Source organism: Saimiri boliviensis, chromosome 9 (assembly GCF_048565385.1).
Source record: "Saimiri boliviensis isolate mSaiBol1 chromosome 9, mSaiBol1.pri, whole genome shotgun sequence".
NCBI classification, from domain to species: Eukaryota; Metazoa; Chordata; class Mammalia; order Primates; family Cebidae; genus Saimiri; species Saimiri boliviensis.
Window position 1 is genome coordinate 47,210,334 of NC_133457.1, and position 18,063 is coordinate 47,228,396.

General features: G+C 41.2%; 1 protein-coding gene and 1 pseudogene across 1 annotated transcript in view; one reads left to right on the forward strand and one right to left on the reverse strand.

Moving 5' to 3' along the window:
• CMTM8 (CKLF like MARVEL transmembrane domain containing 8) overlaps nt 1-18,063 on the forward strand; it is a 135,132-nt gene that overhangs the window by 10,724 nt on the left and 106,345 nt on the right. The window lies entirely within an intron of this gene.
• On the reverse strand, nt 10,307-10,823 carry LOC120363000 (elongin-B pseudogene; annotated as a pseudogene).

An 18,063-nucleotide genomic window follows, 5' to 3' on the forward strand; every position in this document is an offset into this window, starting at 1 on the left:
GCTTTTTTGGTTGTTTTTGAGACACAGTCTCGCTCTGTGGTCCAGGCTAGTGTGCAGTGACGCGATCTCAGCTCACTGCAACCTCCCCCTACTTGGTTTAAGCGATTCGCCTGCCTCAGACTCCCGAGTGGCTGGGATTACAGGCACCTTCCACCACACCTGGCTAATTTTTGTATTTTTTTAGTAGAGATTTGGTTTCACCATAGTGGCCAGGCTGGTTTTGAACTCCTGACCTCAGGTGATCCACGTGCCTCAGCCTCCCAAGCTTTTTTTTTTTTTTTTTTTAGATGGAGTTTCGCTCTTGTTACCCAAGCTGGAGTGCAATGGCGCGATCTGGGCTCACCGCAACCTCCGCCTCCTGGGTTCAGGCAATTCTCCCGCCTCAGCCTCCTGAGTAGCTGGGATTACAGGCATGCGCCACCATGCCTAGCTAATGTTTTGTATTTTTAGTAGAGACGTGGTTTCACCATGTTGACCAGGATGGTCTTGATCTCTTGACCTTGTGATCCGCCCGCCTCGGCCTCCCAAAGTGCTGAGATTACAGGCTTGAGCCACTGCGCCCGGCCGAAGCTTTTTTTTTAAATTAAAAGTGTTTTTAGAGACAGGGTCTCCAGAGTGAGACCTGCCAGGCTGGAGTGCAGTGGCATCATAACTCATTGTAACCTCAAAACTACTGGGCTTGAGCAATTCTCCCCCCTCAGCCTCCCGGGTAGCTGGACAACAGGTGTGGGCTCCCATACCTGGCTAATATTTAAATTTTTGGTAGAGACAGGGTCTTGAACTCCTGGCCTAAAGTGATTCTCCCACCATGGCCTCTCACAGCACTGGATTACAGGCATGACCCACTCTGCCCAAGCCATGTACAAGCTTTTATGTGTACATATGTTTTCAGTCCCCTTGAACATTTGGCAAGAAATGTAATTACTGGGTCATGTGGTATCTTTATGTTTGATATTGAAGTGGCTCAGTGTGGTGGCTCACCCCTCTAATTCCAGCACTTTGGGAGATCAAGGCAGGCAGCTCGCTTGAGCCCAGGAGTTTGAGACCGGCCTGGGTAGCCTGGGCAACATGACGAAACCCCATTTCTATGAAAAATGAAAAAAATTAGCTTGGGGTAGTGTGTGCCTGTAGTCCCAGCTACTTGGGAGGCTAAGGTGGGAGGATCACTTGAGCCAGGAAAGGTGAAGCTGCAGTGAGCTGAGATTGTGCCACTACATTCCAGCCTGGGTGATAGAGTGAGATCGTCCCTCAAAAAAAGAAAAAGTAGTTCGTATCCCAGTCACGACACACACAAAAAAAAGAAAAAATAGTTGAACCACTGCTAGACTGTTTCCAGCCTATGCCGCTTTACAATCCCGCCTGCAATGTGAGGGTTCTTACTTCTTCACATCCTCGTCTGGACTTACTTTCTTTGATTCGAGCCATCCTAGTGAGTGTGAGATTGTATTGCACTGTGGTTTGCATTTCCAAAATGACTAACAATGTTGAGCAATCTTCAGCGTGCTTAATGGTCATTACACTTTCTTTAGAGAGCTGTCTATTCAAATACTTTGTCCATTTTAAAAATAGGTTAACTTGTCTTTTATTGTTGCGTCGTATAAGTTCTTTACACATTCTGGGATAAATCTCTTATGAGATATATGACTTGAAAGTATTTTTCTCCCATTCTGTCTGTTATCTCTGCACTTTTCTTGATGATGTCCTTAGAAGTACAAAGGTTCATAATTTTGAAAAAATCCAATTTATATAGTTTTTTTTTTTTTTTTTTGTCATTTGTGCTTTTGGTGTCACATCTGAGAAGGCTTTAACTAATCCAAGATCACAAAGATTTACTCTCTATTTTCTTTTTTTTTTTTTTTGAGACGGAGTTTCACTCTTGTTACCCAGGCTAGAGTGTAATAGCACGATCTCGGCTCACCGCAACCTCCGCCTCCTGGGTTCAGGCAATTCTCCTGCCTCAGCCTCCTGAGTAGCTGGGATTACAGGCATGCGCCACGATGCCCAGCTAATTTTTTGTATTTTTAGTAGAGAAGGGGTTTCACCACGTTGACCAGGATGGTCTCGATCTCTTGACCTCGTGATCCACCCGCCTCAGCCTCCCAGAGTGCTGGGATTACAGGCTTGAGCCATCGCGCCCACCTGTTAAATTTATTTCTAAGTATTTTATCCTTTTTGATTCTATTGCAAATGGAAGCATTTTCTTAAGTTCATGTTTGGATTGTTTAGCAGTAGATTATACAAATCCAATTGAGTTATTTTTTATTTTAATTTATTTTATATAAAAAATTTATACCAAAAAAAATAGGCAGGGTTTCACCATGTTGCCCAGGCTGGTCTCGAACCCCTGGGTTCAAAGGATCCACCTGCCTTGGCCTCCCAGTTTGACAGGATTACAGGCATCAGCCACTGTGCCCAGACTCCAATTGAGTTCTACATCCTTTCTTTTGTATTCTGTAACTTTGCTGACCTTGTTTACTAGTTTTAATAATTATTTTGTGGTTTGACATATGTTTTTAAGGCTTTTGGTATTGCTGCCAAGTTGTACAAAAAAAGTTCACGCCAGTTTTCATTCTCTCTAATGGTGTTTCAGCATGTAACAAAATTTGTTTCTGCAAATGCTCAAATTTTCTTTTGATATTTGCCAACTTGTTTGGGGAAGGAGATATTCAGAATAATAAAAACCAATTTGGTATGGGCACCAACGAGTCAGAACACCAGCTATAAATAAGGGGAGCAGGGACATGTGAAAAAATGCAAATTGTTTTTATTTGCATTTCTGTGATCATTAAAGCTGAACATTTGAAATATGCTTATTAGACATCTATTTTTATTTTTGTTTTGTTTTGTTTTTCTGAGGGTCTCACTCTGTCACCCTGGCTGGAGTGCAGTGGTGTGATCATTGTTTATTGCAGCCTCAACCTCCTGGGCTCAGGTGATCCCACCTCAGCCTCCCGAGTAACTGTGACTACAGGCACGTGCCACCACACCTGGCTAATTTTTTGTGTTTTTGGTGGAGACAGGGTTTTGCCATGTTGCCCAGGCTGGTCTCAAACTCCTGTGTTCAAGCAATCCACACACCTCATCCTTCCAAAATGCTAGGATTACCTGCCTGAGCCACCATGCCCAGCCACATCTATTACTTTTTATTATTATTCATGCCACTTTTTCATCAGAAATTCTAATGTGTATGAAATCTAAACTGTTATCTTCCTTTAGCCTTCTGGCCATTACTTAGCTAAACAGGCCCCAGACCCAAGGTTACACAAATACTTGAATAAAATACAGGAGAAATTTTTAAAAAATATTTCTTGATTGGGTGTGGTGACTCACACTTGTAATCCTAGCATTTTGGGAGGTTGAGGCAGGTGGATGGCTTGAGCTCAGGAGCTTGAGACTAATCTGGTCAACATGGTGAAACCCCGACTCTACAAAAAACACAAAAATTAGCTGGGCGTGGTGGTGTGTACCTGTAGTCCCAGCTTCTTGGGAGGCTGAGGTGGGAGGATTGCTTGAGCCTAGGAGCTGGAGGTTGCAGTGAGCCATGATTGTGCCACTGCACACCAGCCTGGGAAACAGAGCCAGACCCTGTCTGAGAAAAAAATAAAAATATTTACCTTCTTACATTTTAAGAAGTTCTTTTTGTGTTTATAAGGTAAGAATTTTACTTTTTTACCCAAGTGGATATCCAGTTGTGTCACTATTAATAATATCTTATTTCATTATATGCAGAACTATTTCTTAACCCTATTTTGTTCTATTCCTCTGTGAATTCCCAGGCCCTTTTAATTATTGTAGTGTTATAATGTATTTTAATATTAACAGGGTAAGCCATACAAAATTTTCTATTTCTTTGCTGTCGCTGTATACTTATACTAACACTAAAGGTGATTTTTAGAATCAGCGTTTCTTAAATTCCATTTCAACTTGGATTGTGATTGCATTATATTTAGAAACCAATTTGAAGAGTTGGCTTTCTGATACCAAATCTCACCATCTATGAATGTTGTCTTTCTTCATTTATTCAGGTTATTTTATGTTCTTAAAGTTCTAAGTGGTTTTCAGATGAGTCTTATGCATTTCTTACTCAGTTTTAAGTATTTTCAATTTTTGATAAATGGGATTTGTTAAAAATGAATTGGATTTCACTCATTTCTGATTATGATTTATGAAGAAAGCTGGTAATTTTTAAATTTTGGTCTTGTGTGTAACTATCTTGAGTCACACTTTATTTTTGATTTTGTCAGTAAAATATCTGTGAATATGGGTGGTTTTCATTTTCTTTTTTCTTTTTTTTTGAGACGGAATTTCACTCTTGTTGCCCAGGCTGGAGCGCAATGGCACGATCTCGGCTCACGGCAACCTCTGCCTCCTGGCTTCAGGCAATTCTCCTGCCTTAGCCTCTTGAGTAGCTGGGACTACAGGCACATGTCACCATGCCCAGCTAATTTTTTGTATTTTTAGTAGAGACGAGGTTTCACCATGTTGACCAGGATGGTCTCGATCTCTTTTTTTTTTTTTTTGAGACGGAGTTTCGCTCTTGTTACCCAGGCTGGAGTGCAATGGCACGATCTCGGCTCACCGCAACCTCCGCCTCCTGGGTTCAGGCAATTCTCCTGCCTCAGCTTCCTGAGTAGCTGGGATTACAGGCACGTGCCACCATGCCCAGCTAATTTCTTGTATTTTTAGTAGAGACGGGGTTTCACCATGTTGACCAGGATGGTCTCGATCTCTTGACCTCGTGATCCACCCGCCTCAACCTCCCAAAGTGCTGGGATTACAGGCTTGAGCCATCGCACCCGGCTTCATTTTCTTTTTATACTTTTTTCCATTATTGCATAGGCTAAGACTGCCAGTATGATGTCAAATAATTGGGATGATGTGGCTATCCTTGGCTGGCTCATAACTTTAATTGGATAGTTCCAATATTCTAATAATAGTACAGTTTTAACTATAGGGTCTGTTATTGAGTTAAGGAAGGGAAGTTTAACTGTGTAACCTTTTTAATTAGGAATGATTTGAGCAGTATAAATGGGAATGGAGCTAGGAGATAGGATTGTTTTGGTGGGAGGGTGCTTTTTATTGAAGTGATCAGTATGAGTTTTGTTTAATTCAATTTGCTAATGTAGTGAATTGCATTAGGAAACCTAATGTTGAATTATTCTTATACTCTTAGGATAACCTCTACTTAGTTTTATTATTCTAATAAACTATTGAATTTAAATGATTTTTACTCTTGGATTTGATTTATTAATATCATATCTAGGGATTTTGTTGCTATGTGTATATGTAAAATCAACCTTAGTTTCCTTTGCTGTGTTCCATTTTGTCTGATTCTAATCCTGTCAAATCAGCTTTTTTTTTTTTTTTTTTTTTTTGGTAGCATTTATTTATTTTCTTGTCCCTTTATCTTTTTTTTTTAAAATTTTTTTTTTTTTTTTTTTTTTGAGACAGAGTTTCACTGTCACTCAGGCTGGAATGTAGTTGATGTGATCTCGGCTCACTGCAACCTTTGCCTCCCAGGTTCAAGTGATTCTCCTGCCTCAGCCTCCCTAGTAGCTAGGATTACAGTCGCCCGTCATCATGCTCAGCTAATTCTTTTTGTATGTTTAGTAGAGATGGGGTTTCACCATGTTAGCCAGGCTAGTCTCAAACTCCTGAGCTCAGGTGATCTACCCGCCTCGGCCTCCCAAAGTGCTGGGATTACAGGTGTGAGCCACCGTGCCTGACTGGCCTCTTTATCTTTTAAAACTAATCATGGTAATTTCTTTTCATCTTGTATTTCTCCATTTTTATTTTTATTTATTTATTTTTTTAAGAGAACAGGTCTTGCTATGTTGCCCAGGCTGGAGTGCAGTGATTATTGACAGGTGAGATCATAGTGTGCTTCAGCCTTGAACTAATGACCTCAGACAATCCTCCCACCTCAGCCTCCCAAGTAACTGGGACTTCAGGTGAGCACTAATGTGCCCAGCTTGTCCCTCTATTTTTATTTTTTTGTATTTTTTTGGGGGGGGGATGGGGACAGAGTTTCACTCTTGTCACCCAGGCTGGAGTGCAATGGCACCATCTTGGCTCACTTCAACCTCCAACTCCGAGGTTCAAGCAATTCTCCTGCCTCAGCCTCCCAAGTAGCTGGGATTACAGGCACATACCACCACGCCTGGCTAATTTTTGTATTTTTAGTAGAAACGGGATTTCACCATGTTGGCCAAGCCGATCTCAAACTCCTGACCTCAGATGATCCACCCACCTCAGCCTCCCAAAGTGCTGGGATTATAGGCATGAGCCACCAAGCCTGGTCTTGTCCCTTTATTTTTTAATTGAGTGGGATTTGTATAACATGAAATTAACCAGTTTGAAATGAACAACTGAGTGGCATTTACGACATTTACAGTGTTGTACAATTGCCACTTGTCATTCCAAAACATTTCATGTCCTCCAAAAGGAGATATTCCTTTTGTTTTTTACCTTTCCTTGTCATCTTATTATAAGTACATATTTTATATATATTATATAGTTAGATTTTATTTCTATACCCGGTCTGAGAACTTGTCTTCCAATATGGAAATGTAACACATTTATAAATATTGTGATTAGGTAGAATTCTTAGTTTTCCTTAGTTTTTTTTTTTTGTCTAGTGATTGAAAATTATAAAATCTATTTTGTTTGGAGTTACTTTGAAATTTTTACCCCAGATTTTAAGCTTATATTTTTCTAAATATTCAGATAATTCATCAAGATATATATAATTCCATGCAAAGGACAACACTCTCCTCCTTACCTATTCCTGGCCATGTACTTTGTGTCAGCCAGTTTTTTCTGGATTAAAAAAAAAAAAAAGAACAGCTTTATTGAGATGTAAGTATGCTCTGACTTTCAACCCATCTGTTGCTTTATTATGGCTTTGATGGTTTTAATTCCCCAAAATTAGTCATTCTGAAGTATTTCTTTTAGTCTGATCTCTTTTTTATTGAATCACTTTAAGGATGTTGAGTGTATTTTGTTTACTGGGAGACCATTTCTGCTTGCTTCTCCTGTGCTGTTTCTTCAATCATTTGGTGATTAATGGTTGTCTGTGTCTGTAATCAAAGATGAGCTGATCAGCCTAAGTGGGAATCCCTGCACCCCTGGCAGTGAACACATTCTGTGATCTGCATCTGGTGGTTTTTCAAAGGAAGGGAAATATTGATAGGGGTGCAAAGGGGAAACTAGGGGTAATAGAACTGCATGGGCTTTCTCATGGTGTATGTAAATTGCTTGTTGAAGCATCTGGAAATCTCAAATATTTATCCTGGGGGCTATTTCCAGAATTAGCTACTGGAGGGAGGGGGAAGAGAATTAACTTGGTACAGCTAGTGCTCGACTTAAGACCGTGGTCGGGACTGCGGAACGGTCGTAACATGATTTGGTCGTAAGTTGAGTAGGCTATATGTACAGTTGAAATGGTGCACGCGGAGATGGCAGTGCTGCCAGAAGCTGGTCCGCACTGTTGTACGCCCAGCTGGGCAACGTTTGCGCTGCCAGATGCGGAGCAGTCGTGGCTAGCGATTGTGGTCGTAAAGTCGAATGGTCCTAAGTTGCATAGGTCGTAAGTCATTAATACCTGTAGTTTCTAAGCCTTTAAATGTACTCCTTAGCAGATTACCCTTGACTCATTCCTTCTCCAGCTTGTTACTGCTTCTAATCTTTGGCTTATCTGAGGGTCTGCTTGGAGACTTGCTTTTTTTTGGTAGATCCTCTATTTTCTGCTGCACAGCTGCAGACTGCGAACTCCCTTGCTTATCATTAGTTCTCAAGTGCCTTCCAGGAAGTTCTCACTGCTCTGGACTACTGTTGCTACTCTTTCTAGGTGTCAGCACTACTATGTATTTTTTAAAATTTGGGAGTGGGAGACATTTCGATGGAATTTGGGAAGGGTAAAGAGGTCAACAAATAGGTCTAACTACAAAGACGTTCAGTAGTTTTGTTATTCACCTAAAGATATTTTTAGGCCGGGTGTGGTGGCTCAGGCCTGTAATCCCAACACTTTGGGAGGCCAAGGCAGGTGGATCATGAGGTCAGGAGATTGAGACCATCCAGGCCAACATGGTGAAACCCCATCTTTACCAAAAATATAAGAATTAGCCAGGCATGGTGGTACGTGCCTGTAGTCTCAGCTACTCAGGAGGCTGAGGCAGGAGAATCGCTTGAACCTGGAGAATCACTTGAATCTGGCTCACTGGCAGCAGTGAACCAATGTTGAGAATTTGACCCTCTTTCTGTGTTGTGAATATTTTTTTTCTAGCTTATCATCCCTTAGTTTTATTTACAGTGATTTTTTTTTTTTTTTTTTTTTTTTTTTTTTTTTTGATAGTCTTGCTCTGTCACCCAGGCTGGAGTGCAGTGTCACGATACAGATCACTGCAGCCTTGACCTCCTGGGCTCAGGTGAGCCTCTCACCTTAGCCTCCTGAGTAACTGGGACTACAGGCACGTGCCACCATGCCTGGCTGATTTTTTTATTCTTTGTGGAAATGGGGGTCTCACTTTGTTGCCCAGGTGGCTCACTTTGGAGTTCTTCTCAAACTCCTGGGCTCAAGCAATCCTCCCGCTTTGGCCTCCCAAAGTGCGATAGTGAGTTTATTTACAAAATCTAAAGTTTATCTTCACATCTCTCGGTCTTATTGTTTTCCCCATATTGGGTGTCATCCTTAGTATTATTTCAATAACAAAGCTAAATATAGTGAACTATACTTTAATCTTTTACCTATATTTTTCTTAGGTGCTTTAAAATATTTAATATTGAAATACATTTCAGCAGAAAGTATAAAATTGGCTCTAATTTTGTTTTTAGATGTTTACTTAGTTGTCCCAGCATTTCATATTGGTAAATTCATTCTACATTCCCTTACCTGGATTGCTTTCTGTTTTTCACTTACTACTTGTATCTGCTTGGGTTCAACTGTACACTTTCCAGTCTGTTCTACTCTTTGTTTCCATGTTTTAATACCTGTAGTTCTTTTTTTTTTTTTTTTTTTTTTTTTTTTTTTTTTTTTTTTTGAGACAGTTTCGCTCTTGTTACCCAGGCTGGAGTGCAATGGCGCAATCTCGGCTCACCACAACCTCCGCCTCCTGGGTTCAGGCAATTCTCCTGCCTCAGCCTCCTGAGTAGCTGGAATTACAGGCACGCACCACCATGCCCAGCTAATTTTTTTGTATTTTTAGTAGAGACGGGGTTTCACCATGTTGACCATGATGGTCTCGATTTCTTGACCTCGTGATCCACCCGCCTCAGCCTCCCAAAGTGCTGGGATAGTTTTGTTTTTATTATATTATTTTTTTTAGAGATGGGTTTCACCATGTTGGCCAGGCTGGTCTCGAACTCCTGACCTCAGGTGATCCACCCACCTCAACCTCCCAAAGTGCTGGGATTATGGGCGTGAGCCACCGTGCCCAGCCAATACCTGTAGTTCTAGATTACATGTTAACATCTTGTAGGATAATCTATCCCAGCTGTGATTTTTTTTAAAGTTTTTTTCCCTATTTTCACGTTTATATTTTTTTCGAGTTGACCTTTATAATTTTTTTTTTTTTTACAGTCACTGCTGCTGTCTCCTTTCCTTTGTCAGATTACCTTGAACTTTTGTATAACACAGATTAATGTTGTGAAAGGGAAACTTTTCAGCTATTTCTTTGTCTCAGGTTATGTCTTGGTATTGATTCTTAAGTTCTTCAAGGTCTTTCCCAGTCTAAATGCTATGAAGGTTGGACATCGTGGCTCATACCTGTAACCCCAGCATTTTGGGAAGCCAAAGCCAGAGGAGTGCTTGAGGCCAGGAGTTTGAGACCACCCTGAGCAACATAGCAAGACCATGTCTCTACCAAAAATTTAAAAATTAGCCAAGTGTGGTGGTGCCTGGCTGTAGTCCCAGATACTCGGGAGGCTGAGGCAGGAGGATTGCCTGAGTAACAGAGTGAGACTGTGTCTGTCTCTAAAAAAAAAAAAAAAAAAAAAAAAAGAATAAAAAATAAAATGCTGTGGGTTTTACAGTGCAAATCAATAATGCATATCTTGTTTACTGTCATAAAAATGTGTTGAATATTTACTGTGTGGCAGAATCTGTGTCTAGCCCTTCGAATATAGTGGTAAATGCACCTTTCTATGTTTATTTAAACAAATGATCAATTACAGGATTTAAGACATGTAAAGAAAAAATATGCTTCAAAAGATATTAAATCATAGTAGGAGAAAACCTCACGTTTTCAGATTTGAGGTGACATTCAGGAGACATTTATTCCTTGTAGGCATTTGGTCCTTTATTCACCCCCTAGAGAGAGTTACATCTAAAATTCGGCGAGCTAATACCATTTGTTTGTTTGTTTTTGCTAAGATTTATAGTAGTGCTGTTTCTAGGAAGGTGCCCGTACTTTTCTTTCTTTTTGCCCCCCCATATCTCTTTTGCTGGGGGGAATGGGCCTCTTGGGGGCCCTCGCTGCACGGCTGGTTCACTGGCACTGCTTCCTGAGTCCCGGGGCTTCGTCGCGTCGGACAGCCCAGGCAGGCTGGAGAACGGCTTGACTGGCAGGGCCTCCGCGGTGTCTTCTGCCCGGAAGGCCAGCCCCACGGTGGCTGGGGCCTGTGGCCGTGCTGTTTGATGGCGAGGCCACACTCGCCCAATGTCTTGCCATCATCCGAGACTTGGTCGTCCTCGTGCAGCCGCTGCTCGTCCCGCGACCGCTTGAGGATGCCCTTGAACACGCGCTTCGGCTCGCACACCTCGTTGGATCCTTGGCGCCCGTGAAGACGGTGGTCTCAGGGCGCCGGATCCTGGGGAACACGTCCATCGCGGCGGCTGTCTGGCCCCTCCACGTGCCTGTGAGCACTCTACCGTTTAAAGGGTTTTCACATTCGTTAGCTCACCTGATAATAAACCAGTCCCAGGTTGTGAGGAATCCCTCCTTTCTTTCTTTTCCATTTCTAGTTGAGCCATGATTTGAGGAAACAGTTCTTTTTTTTTTTTTTTTTTTTTTAAATAAAGATGGTGTTTCACCATGTTGGTCAGGCTGGTCTTGAACTCCCGACCTCCAGTGATCCGCCTGCTTTGGCCTCCAAAGTGCTTGGATTACAAGCGTGACCCACCACGCCCGTCAGAGGAAACAGTTCTTAACACATGAATGAGTCAGCCACACCCTTGGAGAGTTCAGCCTGAAACGATCTGATAGCTTGTCCATCCTCTGTACCCACCCCTGAGATTCATGGCGCCAGCCTAGTGATGTGTCCCTTTCATGGGAAAGTAGGATATTCATTGTCTTAGAGTTCAACTGAAGATGACAATCTACTGTAGCTAGTTGAAGCCTCAAGGGATTTATTATGCATCATTAGTTGGCTTCCACAATTTTTGGTAGAGTTGGAGGAGCAGGCTCTAGGCTGAGCTTCCAGGAGCACCTGCTGGCATCATACCAGGGAACTGACCTGCCATCAGCAGGAAGGTGAGGAAGCAGGATCCATTCTCCAGTCTGCTGGGTCCTGGATGGTCACTGAGTCATGATACCAGATGGCTGCCCCTGACTTGCCTCTCAGCACTATGAAGCAAGAAATGGGACGCTGAGATTTCAACTACAACTGCCACAGAAAAACAAGTCCCTCCTTGGCTGTGTCTGCCAGCAGGAGGATAGAAGCATCCAAAGCATGTCCTTTGGGCCACGGTGCGGTCTTCTTCCAAGTCTAGGATGGTGTGTCTGCCGAAGCTACATTCTTGTGTGGAACCTGAGGTGTGGTCTGGCTTTCCAGCCTCTAGTGAGCAGTAAGGCACACTGCAAGGGGAGTGTAGCAGAGGTGAGCAGATCCGCATGGGTATTTACTACATCCACTTCACTGGATTCTACCTGGGTCACTGTGTTGGAGGTGGAGGGCCACCTGTGATTTGTGGTGCTTCTGAAACATTCTAAGGACTTGCCCTATTTCAGTTAAGACACACATTTGATTTCGAGCTATGTAATCTTTATGACTGATTTGATACCTCCTGAACTTCATCTGTCATAGAAAGATAACGACGATGTCACATGTTAGTAGAAGATAAAGTGAGCAAAAATACGTGGAATCTCTGTCTCAGAAGTAAATATTAGTTTATTTCTTGTGTTACTGTAGGCTTATTTCTTCCCTATTTTTAATCAATGGGTCTAGATATTATAGATTAATTCTGCTTGGACTGGGCTGTATTTGGAATGAGTGGTCATATCAGCTTCTAGTGAGTTTTCACATACTCAGCAATGAGGGGGAACATAGAATTTAGCCGCTCTGGTATATACTAGGGTTAGGATTAGGATCATACCTGTAACTAAAGAAAGCATAAAAGCTATTTAAAAAATGACAGAGAACTGCTTATTTGAACCTTAAACATGCTGAGCTCATTTAGGTTATGTAAATGATTAGTAGAATGATTTAGACACTATTATGAATGATGTCAGCTTTGTAGGTACAGTGGGAAGCTTCCATTGATTTATGTTCCTATACACTTTATTTAAAGAAGTCCTACAAAGCCATGGGGTGATTAGTTTTCCAGAGGTCTGAGTTTAATGATCTTTGTTGGAAAACATGCAAAGCTCTGATCTCATTCCTTATCTTGCCCCTTCCTTCATCTATTCAAAATCTAATTATAACAGGAGCCGCTTTCGGGGTGGGGGGGCGGGGAAGAATTCACAGGAGAAAAGTATCTTTGTTGTTTATTTATAACCTGCCTTGTTTCCAGAAAGGGCTTCAGGTAGGACAGAAACTTTGGGTTTTAAAAAATGCAACAAGAAACCTACATCAATCAAAAACTGAAAAGCATCAAATATCACTTTGGAAGAAAAAGTTGGTCTGAAGCACTAAACACTGAACAGGCTTGAAGGGATATTCTCAAATAAAGGCACTTCAGAGACAGAAAGCAGTTATGTTGCCTGACACCGTTTACAGCAGTCCTGGAGTAAACAATATTGATGACCTGTCAGCTAATCACCCTTCAACTTTAGTTGTAGAGGGGAGAAGTGTCTGTGCATTGAGGCTCTGACTTTCTTCTGGTCTCTCAGGCCCAGAAATTCCTTAGGGAAAGAGATGATTGAAAAGATTATAATAGATGTATTTAATATTCTTTTATTCTTTTGAGATGGAGTTTCACTCTGTTACCCAGGCTGGAGTATAGTGGCGCCATCTCGGCTCACCGCAACCTCTGCCGCCCGGGTTCAAGCGATTCTCCTGCCTCAGCCTCCCGAGTAGCTGGGATTATAGGCGCTTGCTCCAATGCCCAGCTAATTTTCGTATTTTTCGTAGAGATGGGGTTTCACCATCTTGGCCAGGCTGGTTTTGAACTCTTGACCTCGTGATCCATCTGCCTCCACCTCCCAAAGTGCTGGGATTACAGGCTTTAGCCATTGCGCCCAGCCTTACTATTCTACTAGCTTATACTTTGGAAATTATGGCTAAGATTCCTTTTAATTGTGACATGAATATTGAGCAGTTTTCCTTTTCATTCACATTTCACATCATGAACTAATGTTCCGATCTCCCTGGGAGGCTAATGTTGGATTTTTAAACTTCCCTTTATGTGATGAGGTTGCTTTTGTGAAAGGTGGAAGACCAAAGCTCATTAACTAGGTCACTGGTTACTACCAGGCTGGTTTAGTGGCTAACCTGTGGAAGAAGAGCTCAGGTGGGAGCCGACGCTTATCTTTCCATCCCAAGGTATGAAAAAGGTCAGTCCGCAAGGGTTAGGCTGCAGACTTACGTAACTGAGAATGAGGAGCTGTCTTCTGCATGTCCCAGAACTGAGATTCCTTCTTTGTTTCACTAAAACTTTTTTGTGTGAACTATTATACAATACTAAAACTCATAGACAATTTATTTTTTTTTAAGAGAGAGGATCTTGCTCTTGTCCAGGCTGGAGTGCAGTGGCATGATCATAGTTCACTCTAAACTTGAACTCCTGGACTCAAGCAATCCTCCTGCCTCATCCTCCTGAGTAGCTAGGATGATAGGCTTGCACTACCATCCCTGGCTATTTTTTTTTTTTTCTTTTTTTGAGACAGGGTCTTACTATGTTACCCAGGCTGGTCTGAGATTCCTACACTCAAGTAATCCTCCCACCTCGGCCTCTTAAAATGTTGGGATTACAGGCATGGACCACCATACCAAGCTACCTGGCTCATTAAAGAATTTTTTGTGTGTGTAGAGATAGGGTCTCACTGTGTTGCCCAGGCTGGTCTCAAACTCCTGGCCTCAAGCAATCCTCCTCTCTTACCCTCCCAAAGCTCTGAGATAATAGATGTAAGCTATTGGCCTAGAATTTAAATCATGATTAAACAAGTAACCATACACAGCCACTGAGGTTAAGAAATAGAACATTACCATATTTTAGAGGCCCCCCCATAGCCCCTGCCCTCTTCTGCAGAGGTAAAGGTAACCACTATCCTGTTTTTTTTTTTTCCTTTAAGCGTATATCCATTCTATATTCTATAAAGTTCAGAATTTTCCAAGTATTGTTTACCTTGGCTTATTTTGCACTTTACAGAATATAGAAACGCATGGGATTTCCTTCTCTGACTTGCTTCTTCCGTTCATCATTGAGCGTTTTCCGTATTGACATAGGTAGCTGCTGTTCCTGAACTTTTACAGTTTTATCATATTTTATTTTATGAGTGCGCCATAATTTGCCCCTTCTAGGTTGATGACCTCCTGGATTGCCATGTTTTGAACTGATTGACTTTCCCTTTTTGTGTTTCTCCTTCTCTTTCCCGCTTTTGTTTGTTGGGAAGTTACGCTGTATTCTTTTAGCAGATTCTCTAGCTGTCTCAGCATGCATACTGTTTATTATACAGGCTAAGATTAAACTGTATTTTTATCCTGCTCCTAAATGAATGCAAAGACCTCAGAACTCTAAATCAGATGACGTTCTTCACAATTTATAGGACTTTCTCGTTTAGTTTTAGCTACTTTTCCACCTACAAATTAGGCATTGTAGTTTTATATCATCAACAATTTAGCTCTACTCACAACCCACGTAGTTGCCTGATACCCTTACTCACTGTTCCTTCTTACACCTCACACCTCCTGTTTTTGTCTAGAGATCTTTTTCTTCCTCGTTCTTGAAAGATAATTATACAGGTTATAGAATTCTAAGTTGGCGGTTATTTTTGTCTCAGTGCATTTGAAAGTATCATTCTTCTATCTTACTGGTCTCCATGATTGTTGTTGATATTGGCAGTCAAAATTGCCATTGTTTTTTTTAAATTTAGCTACTTTAGCTTTAAATTTTTTTTGTCTTTGTATACAACGACTTCATTATGATATGTCTGGCTAAGGATTTCTATTTATCCTTGGGTTTGGTTGGGAGTCTTAGATCTAATTACTGCTCTTTCAACAATAGTGGAAAATTCTCAGCCATTATCTCTTACAATATCGGGAATATTGTCTTTCCCATTTTATTTCATCTACTTGTAAAACTCTAATTAAATATGTATTAGATCCTTAGACTCTATCTTCCATGTCTTTTAAACTTAGAATAGAATTCTAAGTTGGCGGTTATTTTTGTCTCAGTGCATTTGAAAGTATCATTCTTCTATCTTACTGGTCTCCATGATTGTTGTTGATATTGGCAGTCAAAATTGCCATTGTTTTTTTTAAATTTAGCTACTTTAGCTTTAAATTTTTTTTGTCTTTGTATACAACGACTTCATTATGATATGTCTGGCTAAGGATTTCTATTTATCCTTGGGTTTGGTTGGGAGTCTTAGATCTAATTACTGCTCTTTCAACAATAGTGGAAAATTCTCAGCCATTATCTCTTACAATATCGGGAATATTGTCTTTCCCATTTTATTTCATCTACTTGTAAAACTCTAATTAAATATGTATTAGATCCTTAGACTCTATCTTCCATGTCTTTTAAACTGATAATTTTCAACTCTGGGTTCCTGGGCTACATTTTAGTTATTTCTATAACTTCATTGTAATAATTCATTTTTTAGCTGTTTAATCTGTTGTTGAATTTTGGATTTTGAATTTCAGTTCTCTCACATTTCTAGAAATTCTTGAACTTTTCCACATCTACTTTGTTCTTTATGGCCTACATAGACTCAGCCCCAACTCACATGAGAGAATAAGTGTGCTGTAAGTTGAAAGGGAGATGTTTTCACCCTCCACTCATTGCCAAGATTGGGATACTCAAGTAATCCTGCTGCTCCCATTGGACACCGAGTTAATTTCTTGTCCATCCTCACGTTGAAGGGATGGCCTTTTAAGATCCCAGGTTTACATGGGTGGTTTCCTGTTAGGTTTTCACCTTAAATGGGGCCTTTGCTTTGTCTCCCACCATCCTGCACCTAGGTGAAAGTTTGACCAAGGATTTGAGTAGATATTTCTCCAAAGATATACTAACGGCCAATAAGCACATGGAAAGATGCTAAACATCATTAGTCTTTAGAGAAATGCAATCTAAAACCACGATAAGATACCGCTTCACACCTATAAGGATGGATATCATTAAAAAGACAATAACAAGTATTGGCAAGGGTGTGGAGAAATTGGAACAAATATATATGTGTGTGTGTGTGTATGTCATACCTCTAAATGCACGTGTGCGCGCACACACGTACACGCACACACACGTACACGCACACACGCACATACTTTTTCAAGATCATGGATGCTCATAGCAGCATTATTCATAATAGCCAAAAGGTAGATACAAATCAGTTGTCCATTAACTGATGGATGGATGGATGAAAAGAATACCCATGCAATGGAATCTTATTTGACAATACAAAGAAATAAAATATTGATACATGCTATGGAATTGATGACCCTTGAAAACATTATGCTAAGTGAAAGAAGTCAGACACAAAAGGCCATGTATTGTAAAATTCCATTTATGGGAAATGTCCAGAACAGGCACCTCTGTAGAAACAGCAAGGAGATGAGTGCGTTAGTGTGTGCCGGGAGAAGGAGGAATGGAGAACAATTGCTGATGGGTCTGGAGTTTCTTTTAGGGGTGATAAAAATGTTCTGAAATTAGGCCGGGCGCGGTGGCTCAAGCCTGTAATCCCAGCACTTTGGGAGGCCGAGACGGGTGTATCACAAGGTCAAGAGATCGAGACCATCCTGGTCAACATGGTGAAACCCCGTCTCTACTAAAAATACAAAAAATTAGCTGGGCATGGTGGTGCGTGCCAGTAATCCCAGCTACTCAGGAGGCTGAGGCAGGAGAATTGCCTGAACCCAGGAGGCGGAGGTTGCGGTGAGCCGAGATCGTGCCATTGCACTCCAGCCTGGGTAATAAGAGCGAAACTCCATCTCAAAAAAAAAAAAAAAAAAAGTTCTGAAATTAGATAGTTGTGGTAGTTAGACACCTCTTTGGATAGTCTAAAAATTACTGAATTGTACAGTTTTAAAAGGTGAATTTTATGATGTATGCATTATAACCATCTTGAAGTGTTTTTTTAAAAAGATGGAAGCTCAAGAGTTCCCAAGGTTTAACAAACTCTCAGTGTGGAAACTGGTTTTGGCATTTGATGTCTCCCAGGATTCTTGTTTTATTTAATTTTTGGCTTCTTGGGATATTTTCTTTTCGTGCCAGCTCAGCAACATGTTTAAAAATGTTTTAGCTAGGCGTGGTGGCTCACATCTGTAATTCCAGCACTTTTAAATGGACAAATCACTTGAGTCCAGGAGTTTGAGACCAGCCTGGGCAACATGGCAAGACCCTGTCTCTACAAAAACTACAAAAATCAGCCAGGCGTGGTGGAGCATGTCTGCGGTCCCAGCTCCTTTGGAAGCTGAGGTGGGAGGATCGCTTGAGCCTGGGAGGTTAAGGCAGCAGTGAGTAGTGATCGTGCCACTGCACTCCAGCCTGGGCGACAGGATGAGACCCTATCTCAAAAAAAAATTTTTTTTTTTTTCATTTTTTTCCATACTTGTTTCACTTAGAGGATACCCAGTCTGTCACATTGCCAGAAATTAAAGTCAGAATTCCTTTAATTTTTTTTTTTTATTTTAAAAAGTTCAAGGCACTAAGAAAAGTTGTAAGGACAGTATAGTGAACTTCCTCATACA